Below are 14,707 nucleotides of genomic sequence, written 5' to 3'. Positions count from 1 at the left end.
ATCTTGCTTCTTGTTGAACATCCCGAATGCTTTTAAAACAGGAGACTAGTCTTAATCAGAAATACATTAATATTCCAGAGCCAGCTTTCTTATAGTTTGCTCTCCTGAACAACTACATCTCTAGACTGGGATTTCCCTGCTCATTCTGAGACCTGCCCATCATACCTGCTGTCATTCATGTGGGAAGATGAAAGACAGAGTTTTTACAATAATCTACTGTGCTTGCATATTAAGCAGTTTGCTCTTAATTGAAGGAAATTGCATATAGGATTTATGTTATTTTTCTTATTGCCACTTATATACTGAAAACTTCAGTGTTACCTCAAATGCTCTCATCTTTAATAAATACAAATGTTATGATGGCTGATAGTGTGCCTCTGTTGTCTTTTTTTTTTTAACTGAAAAACAAGCAATGGGCAAAAATAAGACTAAAGTGGATTACCTTGTTTTGTGGTGCTAATATTTATAAAACATTCAATGTGAACTACAGCTCAAAGTGTAATAGGACAGGACTTTTTAAATCCACTCCCTTTTATGTCACTGTCCAGTGAGAAGGACCTGCAGTCCCACATCACCATTAACTTTTGCAGATTTTCAGCTTTTTTTTTTAATTCTTGAGTCCTTATGGTTGCAAGGATAATCTTGATCTAATTGTAGCCTGATGCAGTGTTGTCTGCCGAGTCTGCAGACAGCTCTCGTGTTAATGCTACTGTGGTTTTCCCAAGAATCAGTGGGATAAAATAAACAAGACTTTAGTCCCTTTCACCACTGCAGTTCAGAACTCTGTGGTCAGCAGTGAAACTGTGACAGGAATCCTTTCACCCAGAGAGCTGCATTGGAGGAAGCTGCTGCAATATAGAGAGAGGAAGAGGTGGCCCAATGATGGTGGTCAGACAGGGATGGAGGCTAGGCAGGTCCTCTTTGCTGGCCTCTGAACTTGGGAGGAAAGAAAAAGAAACTTCCTCTCTTAGGAACCAGATGGAGGTAAGTCAGTTTCAAATTTATCTTGCACCCATTAGCCAAAGACTGACAGAAAAAGAAGTGTCTAAGTGTACAGGAAAAGCATCCTAGTAAGAGTCCAAGCACCTTCCGCATTCCCATCAGATGGGAATGAAGAGCTCCAGTGGATCCCCTTGTGTATATTTGTATGTCTCTCTCTTTGTATTTGTTGTAGACAGTAGTGGCATTAAGTCTATGCCATCTAAGTGGACACAGAGTCCTTTGCCTCCAGTGCCTTCTGGTTACAGCATCTGATCAACAGGTTGTTGGCGGTGAGATCACAGAGGTGGGAAGGGCAGTTGCAGGTGGAGAGAGAGCTGGATTGGGCAGCATTGTCTTCAGATAGAGACTACAAATCCTACGGCTGCCCTAATTGTAGTAAACCTATATTTATGATTAAATACTTAATATGTAGCCCACAAGTCAAAATGAGTGATTTTCTAGATCTGTTCTCTTTAGTAGTAGTAGTCTCTGATCACCAGGTTATACACTCTGTCTCAGTGTGGCTGGCATATTTTGCTAAGATTAGTGTTAACAGTGAAATGAGAGGAGACACCCTGCCTTCATTCTTAAATATTTTAAATTATTTGACAGCATTTAGCGATACTGTTGATATAGTGTGAATGGGACAGGCTGGCGAGCTAAAGAATTGCCTAGTTGTGGAAGGAGCTGCATGATGTTATAAAAGGAAAAACAGCAGCTTCCACTAAGTGAGGTTCATTTCAGACCCTTCAACCAGTTCCTCATCCAGGACAATTATGTGTCCTCTATTTCTTATTTTCTCTTCTGTTCACAAGAGGCAATTTTTCAAATTTTGCTTGACCAAAAGGCAACCTATTCATCCTTGAAAGTGGTTTTACTGTGTTGCATCCCTTGATGTGTTCATCCTTTCCAACTTCAACACATACTTCCCCTGGACAAAGAGGAAGGCCATACAAGTTATATTTTAACTACCTTAAATAACATGTCTTTATTCTCCTTCTTTCTGATTGCTTTCCAGTTGGATAGCTTTTTTTTTTACCTCAAAACAAAGGTGTCTTTGTTCCCTTCAGTGCATAGCTTTGGTGAGATTAATTTCTTCCTTTTGCCTTGAGCACTCTGCTGTGTGACTCTTTGATTTCAAAGCCATTTAAGTCATCTGTTATTTTTTGTAAACTGAAATAAATGTTTATCTTGGAAAAGAGGGATCCACAACATGTGTAGAAGATGTAATGGTAATAACATTTGTCCAGGTGCAGCAAAGGAAAGACACTAAAGATAACATAGAAGATACAGTGGCTTTTCCCCCATCCCTCGGAGCATTCAATTAAAAGGACTCAAGGATAGTGGACCCAATCACCAGGCAGAGACAAATAATCAGCTATGCCCCGTTCAGTCTGTAGCCTTTTCCTCAGGGCTCTGTTCAGTTTTTAACACAAAAAAAGGGAAATTGGAACAACAACAAAAAATACCAGTCCTGTTCTTTAGCCCGGATTGTGAAGCCCTCTGCCTCCAATAGCTTAATGTGCTGAACCTTCCAAAGCCTAAGGGCATCTGCAGGGCTTCCCTGCCCTCTCACAGCCTTCTGCAGTAGCCACAGGAGAGTGCACTTTCAGTCTTCTCCTGGTCACAGCCAGTCTCCTGCGGCAGGAGCTCTCCTTTGTATCCCTGGCTGGGAATTATCAAACCCAAACAGTAGATTCTGTCCAACTGGGTCAGATGATTCCCAGCAGCTGCTTGTGGGCTCCTCTCTAGAACAGGGCTGGCCGCTCTCCAGTCCCACAGGCCCTTAAAGGGGCAGGTCGCCCTGTGACAGACCCTTTTGGAAAAATTGTATGATTCTGGTTTGTTTTCTTAACTGACCTTTCCATTTTACAGGTTAATTTACTCTTTGATGAAGAAAACATGCATGGTTTCAACACATCTCTGGGCTGGATCTAGCCTTGAGCTGAATCCTGATCACAGGAATCTCTGCCTTGAGGATTACAGACGATGCAGTCAGGGTGGATAAAAATCAATGATTTTAAAAAAATAAAATGGATTTTTTTATTTAAATTGGATTTTTTTGATAAAATGCTTTTTGAGGAAAAACCTCTCTAAAGATAGTTTTAATCCAGATACATTATAGCTCAAAGATATCTCATAATGGAATAGGGATTATACATTCTAATTCTATAGTATGAAACAGTATATTCATGTAATGTTTAAGAAAAGTTTTGTTAATGAATTCCAGTAGTTCATGGATTAGGGACCCAATTTTATGGGGTCCTAGGGGCTTCTGTATAGAATATTTAGGTTAATTTTTATATCTACCCAATGGGACTCAGTGCTCAGTCTAGAAGATACCATCAGAAATGCTTAGTTTTGCAGTTCTAAAACTGTGGATTTGTGTCTCCAGAGATAACATGCTTGTTAACAGCAAAAATGTTTTTAAATAAATAAATAATATATAGAGGTGAGAAATAACAGACCTCAACCCTATAGTCCGTCTGCAAATTTGTGTATACAGAGTCAATCCCTTACTTCTCTCTAAAAGGGCAAAGTTTCAAAAAGTTCAATGAATAGATCTGGACAAGAAGAAGAAGAAGAAGTGTGGAGATAAATGTGAGAAGGGAGGGTCAGGCAGTAGAAACAAAAGTGAAACTGTTTGAGCAGCATATTCCAGAAGTATTGAGGTCTTTCTGAGTAGCCTTCATTGATTTGAGATCTGCCATATCATTCTCTCACTAGAAGGGAAAACCTATAATGGCAACAGGCCATAAAAGAGACCGAGTTTGGGAATATTTTATGACGTTCCTCCACCTATGGGTAAGACAGGCATGCATGCAAAATGCAAACAGTGCAACAAAGAAATGCAAGACCTGGTTGTTTATGAGAATCTATCCTCAACATACAGGATTCTGAAGTCTATCCACCTTCAAGATCACCATCATTTTCTATAGTTTCAGAGTTATCTGCCAATGACAGTGTTTCAGTCACATCATGTATGTCACATAGGCACAATATATCACCTGTAGCAAAAAGAAAAAAATCTCCATCATCCAGAAACAACCATAGAGAAGTTTGTGATAAGAACCAGTAGATTACAAAAAGAGGTAATTGATTAAAAAATCGCCCGGTTTGTTTATGCAACAAACTCTCCTTTCTGTATGATTGAGAACTCACACTTCATTAACAGGGTTCAGTCATTAAGACCAGGATACAGGCCACCCAACAGAACAGATGTCGCAGGCAAATTGCTGGATAAAGTGTATGAAAGAGAAATTGAGCAGTGTGCAAAAGGTCTAGAGGATGAAATTGTTAACCTGAGTCTTGATGTGTGGAGCAATGTCCACAATGATCCTGTTGTATGTGCTTGTGTGATAACAGAACAAGGGAATGTCTTCCTTACAGAAACAATTGATACAGCAGCATACTTACAAGAAGTAGCAGTAAAAGCTATAACTGTGAAAAAAAATTCAAATGTCTAATACACGGCTTGGTCTCAGACAATGCTCCAAATGTATCCAAGATGAGAAGAAATTATTTAGAAGAGAGTCCCAAGCTAATAACTTGATGCACCTCCTAGCCAAAGACTTCAGTGTTCCAGAAATAAAGACTAATGTTGAAATTGCAAAATATTTTTGTAACAACCACTTTGCAGCAGCTGCTCTGAAAAAAATGGGAGGAACCAAGCTAACTCTCCCCATAAGATGTGCGATAGAACTCAGTAGTGGACTGTTTTGAGCACTATATCAAGAACTGTCCTAATCTGACAACAGTTTGTGAACAAAATCGTGATAAAATAGATGGCACTGTCACAGCCAAAGTTCTCAACATTGGGGTTAAGAGAAATGTTGAACACATGCTGAGTAGTACCCTGAAGCCTATTTCTGTAGCCTTGAACAAAATGCAGGGAAATCGCTGTTTTATTGTTGATGCTGTTGAAATTTGGAAGGAACCGAGTGAGATCTTAAAAAGAGAAATATGCAATGACAGAGTTAAAATACAAACATTCAAAAAAACGAATGGGACAAACACTACCTCCAGCTCATTTTCTTGCAGATATTCTCAATGCTTGGTCAATGCAGGGTCAAACCTTAACTGCTGAAGAAGAGGAGTTGGCTATGACATGGACACCCAACAATCATCCCTCCATAATGCCAACTATAATAAACTTCAGCGCTAAGGATGAACCATTCAAGAAATATATGTTTGCTGATGGTGTTTTAAAGAAAGTCACACCAGTGAACTGGAGAAAGTCACTTAAGCACTTGGATTCAGAGGCTGTGGAAGTGATAATCTCACTTTTAGCAGTAGCTTCTTCTGCTGATGTAGAAAGAATATTTCCTTCCTTTGAACTAATTCATTCCAAATTTAGAAATCATTTGGGACCTGAAAAAGCAGGAAAGCTTGTTTTTCTTTTCCAGTTTATGAACGACTGAGTTAGCTGCAGAAGCCAATATTTTAAGTTTCTCACATTGACCTGGCTGACATAGTCGATTTAATTTTTTTTTAAATTTCATTCAACTATTTTAGTTAAAAACAATTTTAACAAAAACAAACCTGATTTTAAAAAACTTGAATGTTTAGCTAAATTCAGATGCTAAAATATTATATGTTTGCTGTTGAAGAAAAAAATCCAGAATACATAACGGTGTTTAGTTAAATAAAACAATTTAAATGTCTGTCTGGTGATGTTCTCCTCCTAATACAGCATAGCAAGAAAATCCTCTGAATGTTAATGATTAGCCTGTTGAATTGGAGATAGTTCACCTCCCAATGACTTCATAAATATCTGTTTCAATTACTTTGGTAAATGAAATAACCAATCATTCATTTTCTGATATAGCTGTAAAACTAATCTGAAACGTTTTCAAAATAAATCACTGTTTAAAAATGTATAGTGTTTACCTTCTAAAAATGAAACCTACATCTATCTCTGAGTTCTGAAGAATATGTATTAAAGTTATAACAACCAACAAGAATGCACTTTTATGTAGAAATCTGTGATTAAATAGAGTCTTCCTGACTAGTGAGGATCACTAGTCAAATCAAATCCACCCTGGACGCAATGCTGGGATTGCTGGGCAAATGAACTGGAGCTCCTTCCCATGTGGCTCCTGGTAAATTTTCTTCTAATGCCATAAAGCTGAAGAGCACTGCAGTAAATGTTATCCCTGTCGGATCCAGAGCGAAATCTGTTCAGTGACTAATCTATCATTGCAATTCACCAGTGCTGTATTCTGTGACACAGTGCACCTGGCCCTTCATGGCCCCCTACCAGAAGCCCCGCCATCCTACCACACCCTGCCCCAGTAAAGAAGCAATGAAGATGGGTCGTCCAGGCCTGCCTAGAGAGGGGGCATAGAAACAACCAATCAGAGCCCAGCAGGCTCAGATAAAGGAGTGGGTCACTTCCTGGCTGGGGCCAGAGGCACAGGGCTGGGGATTCCCTGCTGGTCACAGGTGCTCAAGGGAGAACCAGGTGGTGGTCTCAGGTGGCATTGGCATGCAGTGAGGAGGAAGACAATCTCAGAACTTCAGCCCTGAGGTCAGGGTGAAATGAAAGGGGCTACAGGGGTCCAGGGAACAGCCACAGTGAACTGGAGGCAGCGGTTTGTGGTTGCTATTTCACAGGGTCCCTGGGTTGGGACCTGCAGTAGTGGGTGGGCCTGGGTTTCCCCACCAGCCACTAGCAAAGTGGCCTAAGTCCCAAGAGGGGAAGAGGCTTGTTTAGAAGCTCCAGTAAAGAGCAGGATTTAAAAGGCCCAGAAACAGGGCTGAAGACCCTAGTGAGGACAGATAGTTTTGTTGGACTTTTGCTGTCCTGGAAGGGGTGCATCCATTTTTGATTGGGTGATTTGGCTGGAGGGCTGATCCATTGAAGACCTGCCTACTAAGGTCAACAAACTACAGAGGGCGCCAGCAGCAGGACAAAGATTGCAGTACCACATCCAGCCACTAGGAGGCACTGGAAGTGAGTGCCCTGTTCAATGTTCTTACAACTTTCCTCCTAGCTTCTCTATATTGTCTTTTCCCTGATGTATGCATCAAGCCATAAGAAATTAAAAAGAAATTAATCTCTGTCCCAACTCTGAAAAAAGCTGAGCTTCTGCTTGTAACATAGTGCTTACCACTTGGCCTTCTAAGATTGGAGACTATTAAAAGCCATGCTGTTACTGACAACTAAGGAGTTTTAGAAGTCAAAGTGGCTTCTATCCCTGTGGGTACTTGTGATGTATGCTATCCTCAAGATATAGCTTTAGTATGGCAATAACTGGTCCCATTCTGCATCTGGGCCATTTTTTGTTAAGAAACAACAACAGGGAATCTTGAAAGTGAAGCTACTCAAAGGGAAACTAAAGGTAAGTAAAATCATCAGCCTTTGAACCTTCTCAACTGATCCCTAACAACACTCACCTCTAACGTGTCTTATGCCAACATTAGTGTTAATAATTTTGACTGTTGCTGTTCAGAAACCTGTGAAATGGCCATTAATTGCATCAATTTCACTTCAGTGCTTCTTGGGAAAGCTGGTGCTGGGTAGCTCAGGGGAGACATCCTCTCTCACACAAAGCAAGGGGTAAAGTAGTGGAAATCCTCCCTACCCACCACAGCCTCAAAACTCTGAGGTAGGAAGGCACAGAGTGAGGGCTTTCAATTTAACCCCGTTCTACACTGAAGCTGATATGACAGATGACCCTCCAGTGTGGAGCCCAGGATCAGTACTCATAGGAATCCCAGCACCTTGGGTGGACTGGACTCCTTGCTAGGGTATTGCCTCTGGACAGCAGAGGTCCTCTCTCTTTCTTTTTTTTTATATTAGCATCTGCTTATGTTTTTAGCAGCCTTCCAGCCAGGGCATCACATCAGAAACATTGGTGAATTATGTTTTGCCTTAGATTCCTGGCATCAGTTGGTCCAATTGTATCTAGCATCCTCGTGCATTCTTGCTCAAAGCTACTAGGTGATGCTGTCATCTTAGCTAGGATTGTTTGAATTCACCTTGAAACTCTTCCACAGGAAGTCCAATCTCTCCATTTTGGACCCTGAAATCTGCTAATACCAGGGGAAATCCTGTGACCAGATCAGTTCTGTACTTGATCTGTATGTGGGAAGGGAATGAACAGTGATGAAGAGATCTATATGAAGGACCTCCTAGAGCAGAAGCGGGCAAACTTTTTGGCCTGAGGGCTGCATCGGGTTTCATAAATTGTATGGAGGGCTGGTTAGGGGAGGGGTCATGGCCCAGCCCCACCTCCTATCTGCTCCCCCTCCGGGAATCCTGCGCTATCCAATCCCCCACCCCCTCGTTCCCTGATGGCCCCTCTGGGACCCCTGCCCCATCCACACACCCCCGCTCCCTGTCCCCTGACTGCCCCTGGATCCCCGCCGCTACCCCATCCAACCCCTCCTCTCATTCCTGATGACCCCCCCCAGGACCTCTGCCCCATCCAACCACCCCTTTCTGTCCCCTGACTGCCCTCTGCCGCCCCATCCAACCCCTGCTCCTTCTTAACTGCCCCCCCAGAACCCCTGCTCCCATTCAATCCCCCATTTCTCCCTCGATCACCATCCACACCCCCACCCCGTGACCACCACCCCAAACTCCCCTGCCCTCTATCCAACCCCCCCTGCTCCCTGCCCCCTTACCGCGCTGCCTGGAGCACCGATGGCTGGTGGCATTACAGCTGTGCCACTTGGCTTGAGCCAGCCACGGTGCCGTCGCCGCCACCACGCAGCACACAAACCGGGTCAGGCGGGGCTTTGCAGCTGAGCTGCCCCAGGAGTTCACAGCCCTGCACCCAAAAGATTGCGCCAGTGATGAGTGAGCGAGCTGAGGCTGCGGGGGAGGGGAGACAGTAGGGGACGAGTGAGCCTCCTGGGCCAGGAACTTGGGGGCCGGGCAGGACGGTCTCATGGGCTGTAGTTTGCCCACCCCTGTCCTAGAGAAAAAGACTGGCTTAGTTTCACTTTAAGAAGCTCTTCCCTTACACTTGTGCTCTTTCCTTGAGAGAAATACATGGATGAGATCCTATGTAGCTGAGAGATAAGTATTCTCTTCTTGATGCTTTTCAACATTATCCCAATCACACCAGCTATAATTGCTACAAAGACAGGGGAAAAGAAGGAAAACAGTGCTTTGGTCAGAGAGATTAATTGAAAATGAATATTGACAACCCCGAGCAGTCAAGCCATGAATCAGGGCCCAAAAAGTTTTGTTTGTTTTTTTTAAATAATATGTTTTGGGTTCTTTTCTTTACCTTCTGGTTCCTGAGCTTTAGGATGCACTCAGGTCACATATTCAAGTTTTTCCCCAAAACCATAAGGGCTAGACACTTTCATTTAAAAAGAAAGGAAGTTGAGATTGTCACGTAATCCCTTGACCAAAGTAGCTGGGCCTTCCAGAAAAACACCAAATATTGTGAGACTTGCAATAAAATAGAAGGAGTTGGCAACCCTGCCAGGGAGTACACAATTCTCCTCACGTTCAGGTAGGGCCTTTCCCAAAAGGGGAAATGGGGAGTGTCTGCAGGGTGATAATCAAAAAGGGGTAGAACAAAATGTGGAATGAGTATGTGAATAAACCTGCTGGCTCATTACTAGGCAGTGGTGCCCCACTCCCAGTTCAACAGCCAGAGAGTCGCAGGTTCCCTAATTGTTCCAGCACAGGGAAGGGAAGTGGTATCCAGAGTTCGGAGGAGACCTGGCAACTGCATGGCAGCAGGAGGAACAGGCTGGAGGCAGTAGCTTGGGCGTTGACCGTGGACAGAAGGCTGAGAGCTGGAGTGGGGAGCAGCCTGTTGGGAATGCCCTGCAAACAAGAGAGTTGTGTGGATGGTCCTTGTGGTGGATAGACCTTGATATTTATGCAGCAATGATATTCATAAATTATACATTTGTCACTAGACTTGCCTGTGCCTTTACTGAAGTTTACAATAGATTTATCACTAATTTCATACCTAAGATGCTTGGAGAAATGTACCTCCATTAATATATTTTTTTTGATTATATGAAATATTCAAGCCAACAAAAGGAATGTTTTACCTTCTCTTCCCAACCCCTCCTCAGCCATAAAAAAGACGGTTACTCACCTTTGTAACTGTTGTTCTTCGAGATGTGTTGCTCACATCCATTCCAGCTAGGTGTGCACGCTGTGCGTGCAGGTTCGTCGGAAACTTTTTACCCTAGCAACTCCAGTGGGCCGGCAGGTCGCCCCCTGGAGTGGCGCCGCCATGGCGCTCGATATATACCCCTGCCGGCCCACCCGCTCCTCAGTTCCTTCTTGCCGGCTACTCCGACAATGGGGAAGGAGGGCGGGTGTGGAATGGATGTGAGCAACACATCTCGAAGAACAACAGTTACAAAGGTGAGTAACCGTCTTTTCTTCTTCGAGTGATTGCTCACATCCATTCCAGTTAGGTGAATCCCAAGCCATACCTAGGCGGTGGGGTCGGAGTGAGAAGTCGCGGCATGGAGCACTGCAGATCCGAAGGCCGCGTCCTCTCTGGACTGCTGGACCAGGGCGTAGTGGGAAGCAAAGGTGTGGACCGATGACCAGGTCGCTGCCCGACAGATTTCCTGGATGGGCACACGGGCGAGGAAAGCCAGCGACGACGCCTGCGCCCTGGTAGAATGCGCAGTCACACGGCCCGTAGGAACGTGGGCCAGCTCATAGCAGGTCCTGATACAGGACGTTACCCATGAGGATAACCTCTGCGAGGAAATGGGAAGCCCCTTCATGCGGTCCGCTACTGCCACGAAAAGCTGGGAGGATTTGCGGAACGGTTTGGTCCTCTCCACATAGAACGCGAGAGCCCTACGGACATCAAGCGAGTGGAGCTGTTGTTCCCTGCCTGAAGAGTGAGGTTTCGGGAAAAAAAACCGGGAGGAATATCTCTTGGTTGATGTGGAAGGCTGAGACCACCTTGGGGAGAAAGGCAGGGTGTGGCCTCAGCTGCACCTTATCTTTATGGAAGACTGTATACGGGGGGTCTACCACGAGAGCCCGGAGTTCCGACACCCGTCTAGCTGAGGTGATAGCTACTAGAAAGGCAGTCTTCCAAGAGAGATAGAGTAGGGAGCAAGTAGCTAACGGCTCGAAGGGGGGCCCCATGAGCCGAGACAACACCAGGTTAAGATCCCAGGTAGGAGCAGGGAGTCGGACGTTAGGGTACAAACGTTCCAGCCCCTTCAGGAATCTAGTCACCGTCGGGTGAGAAAAAACGGAGCGGCCATCCCCACCTGGGTGAAAGGTGGAGATAGCTGCCAGGTGGACCCACAAGGACGATATCGCCAGGCCCTGTTGTTTGAGGGACCAAATATAGTCTAAAATTTTGGCCACCGAAACTTCCATAGGGCGGAGACCTTTCTCCACGCACCAACAGGAGAAACGCTTCCACTTGGCCGAGTACGTCGCTCTAGTGGAAGGCTTCCTGCTGCCCAAGAGTACCTCCCGTACCAGGGTGGAGCAGCGCAGTTCAGAACTGGTCAACCACGCAGGAACCACGCCGCTAGGTGCAGCGACTGCAGGTCCGGGTGACAGAGAGTCCCGTGTTCCTGGGTGATCAGGTCCGGGTGAAGGGGCAGGGGAACTGGGTCGGCTATGGCCAGGTCCAGCAACATGGGGTACCAATGTTGCCTGGGCCACGCCGGGGCTTCCATGATCACGCGAGCCCTGTCCCTGCGCACCTTCAGAAGGACCCTGTGGACCAGCGGGAACGGGGGAAACGCGTAGTACAAGTGGGTCGTCCACGGAATAAGGAAGGCATCCGCTATAGACCCGGGTTCCCTGCCCTGAAAAGAGCAGAACGCCTGGCATTTCCTGTTCCCCCCGGACGCGAAGAGGTCCACACGGGGATAACCCCACCTCTGGAAGATCGAGAGGGCGACGTCCGGGCGAAGGGACCACTCGTGTGAGAGGAAGGATCTGCTCAGGCGGTCCGCCAGCGTGTTCCGTACCCCGGGGAGGAAGGAAGCCGTGAGGTGAATGGAGTGGGCTACACAAAAGTCCCAGAGATGCATCGCCTCGTGACATAGGGGAGAGGATCTGGTGCCGCCCTGCTTGTTGATATAGTACATGGTCGTCGTGTTGTCGGTAAACACCGCGACACAACGACCCCGAAGCTGGTGACAGAACGTTTGACAAGCAAGGCGGACCGCTCTTAACTCCTGCATGTTGATGTGCAGCTTCACCTCCTGCGGGACCACAGGCCCTGTGTTCTCAGGGATCTCAGGTGGGCCCCCCAGCCGAGATCTGAGGCATCCGCCGTTAGGGACACCGAGGGCTGGGGTGGGTGGAATGGGAGCCCCGCACACACTACGGACTGGTCTAGCCACCAGCTGAGAGAATCCAACACCCCCTGGGGGATTGTGATGAGCATGTCTAGTGGTTGCCTTGCCGGCCGGTAATGTGCGATGAGCCACAACTGGAGGGGCCTCATGCGGAGCCGAGCGTAACCGGTCACAAATGTGCATGCTGCCATGTGGCCTAACAGGGTTAGACATGTCCGTATTGATGTCAAGGGGGCTGCCCGCAATCGCTGAACGATCGCCGACAACGCCTGGAACCTTGGTAACGGCAGAAGAGCCCTGGCCATGGTGGAGTCCAGGATGGCCCCGATGAATTCCACCCTCTGCGTGGGGAGCAGGGTGGACTTGTCTACGTTGATCATGAGGCCCAAGGTAGCAAACAGGCCGGTGATCCTGCGGACGTGGCTGCAAACCTGTATCTCCGACGTGCCCCGAATTAACCAATCGTCTAGGTAAGGGAACACGTGGATACGACTGCGCCGAAGATGTGCCACAACGACGGCCATGCATTTTGTGAATACCCTCGGAGCTGTAGAAAGGCCAAATGGGAGGACTGCAAATTGGTAGTGAAGGCGGCCCACCACGAATCGAAGGAAACGTCTGTGGTATGGCCAAATGGCAATGTGAAAATAAGCGTCCTGCATGTCGAGGGCGGCGTACCAGTCTCCCGGATCCAGGGATGGGATAATGGTCCCCAGGGATACCATGCGGAACTTCAACTTCACTAGGTATTTGTTGAGCTCTCGCAGGTCGAGGATAGGCCTGAGGCCTCCCTTGGCCTTGGGGATCAGAAAGTAGCGGGAATAAAACCCCTTGCCTTTCTCGTTTTCCGGAACCGCCTCTATAGCTCCTTTGCTGAGGAGCGTCTGTACCTCCTGTCGAAGGAATTGCTCGTGAGAGGGGTCCCTGAAGAGGGACGAGGAAGGGGGGCGGGAAGGAGGAAATGATATAAACTGCAGGCGGTATCCTGTCTGCACCGTGCGTAAGACCCAGCGGTCCGATGTTATTTGGGTCCACGCCGGGAGGAAAAACGAAAGGCGGTTGGAAAACGGGGGGGAAGGATCCGTGGGGAAAACTGTTACTGCGCCCTCGGGTGCACCTTCAAAACGAAGGCTTGGGCCCAGGCGGGGGCTTAGAGGAGCTTTGGTTCTGCCCCCCTTGGTTCCCCGACTGTCTACGCCTTCCATTCCTGCCACGGCGCCTATTAAGGTCCTGCCGTTGGCGGAACTGGGGGTATGGCCTACGCTGCTGTTGCTGCTGTGGCCGGAAGGGTCTGCGCTGCGTTCCTGGCGTGTGCATCCCGAGGGAGCGCATAATGACCCGATTGTCTTTAAGACTTTTGAGTCTGGGGTCTGTCTTTTCTGAAAACAGGCCCTGGCCTTCGAACGAGAGGTCCTGGATGGTGTATTGGAGCTCCGGTGGAAGGCCAGAGACCTGAAGCCAGGAGATACGGCGCATCATTACCCCCGAGGCGAGGGTGCGGGCAGCCGAGTCTGCAGCGTTCAAAGAGGCCTGCAACGAGGTTCGTGCAACCTTCTTGCCCTCGTCCAGAATGGCCGCAAACTCTTGACGGGCCTCCTGTGGCAGCAGCTCTTTGAATTTGTCCACTGCCACCCATGAGTTAAAAGCATATCTGCTGAGAAGGGCTTGTTGATTTGAAACCCTGAGCTGAAGGGCCCCAGCCGAATAGACATTGCGGCCGAGGAGGTCCATACGCCTGGCCTCCTTGGATTTGGGGGCTGGGGCTTCCTGTCCGTGGCGCTCCCTCTCGTTCACCGACTGCACCACCAGGGAACACGGTGTCGGGTGGACGTGGAGGTACTCGTAGCCCTTGGAGGGGGCCATGTACTTCCTCTCGACGCCCCTCGCCGTAGGGGGGATTGAGGCCGGTGACTGCCAGATTGTATTGGCGTTGGCCTGGATCGTCCTAATGAAGGGTAGGGCGACCCTGGTGGGAGCATCAGATGAGAGGATGGTGACGATGGGGTCCTCGATCTCAGAGACCTCCTCGGCTTGCAAGATCAGATTCTGTGCTACTCGCCTAAGGAGGTCTTGGTGTGCCCTGAGATCTAGCGGAGGAGGGCTACTGGAGGAAGTGCCAGCCACCGCTTCGTCGGGGGAGGAGGATGAGGAGACCCCCGGCAAGAAAGTGTCCAGCGGGGGGTCCCCCTCCGCCCTCGCCTCTGTCTCAGGAGCAAGACCAGGGTCTTGCTGCTTCGATCCTTCCTCTCCATCAGGGGAGGGAGGGGGGCGAGACAACGAAGCCTCTGGCACCCTGTGCTCCGCCGTTGCAGGCCTAGCAGGAAGCTGTTGGGGGCCCTGGGCTTGATGGTATGCCCAGGGTGTCCAAAACCCCCACTGCTGCGGACCTTGGTCCTGTTGCGGAGGGTCCTGAAATAATGCCGCCTGCCTGTCGGTGCCCAGCGCATACACG

This window comes from Gopherus flavomarginatus, chromosome 4, assembly GCF_025201925.1.
Source record: "Gopherus flavomarginatus isolate rGopFla2 chromosome 4, rGopFla2.mat.asm, whole genome shotgun sequence".
In the NCBI taxonomy this organism is placed as follows: Eukaryota; Metazoa; Chordata; order Testudines; family Testudinidae; genus Gopherus; species Gopherus flavomarginatus.
The sequence above is the reverse complement of the archived record's forward strand: the minus strand, read 5'-3'. Positions refer to the sequence as shown.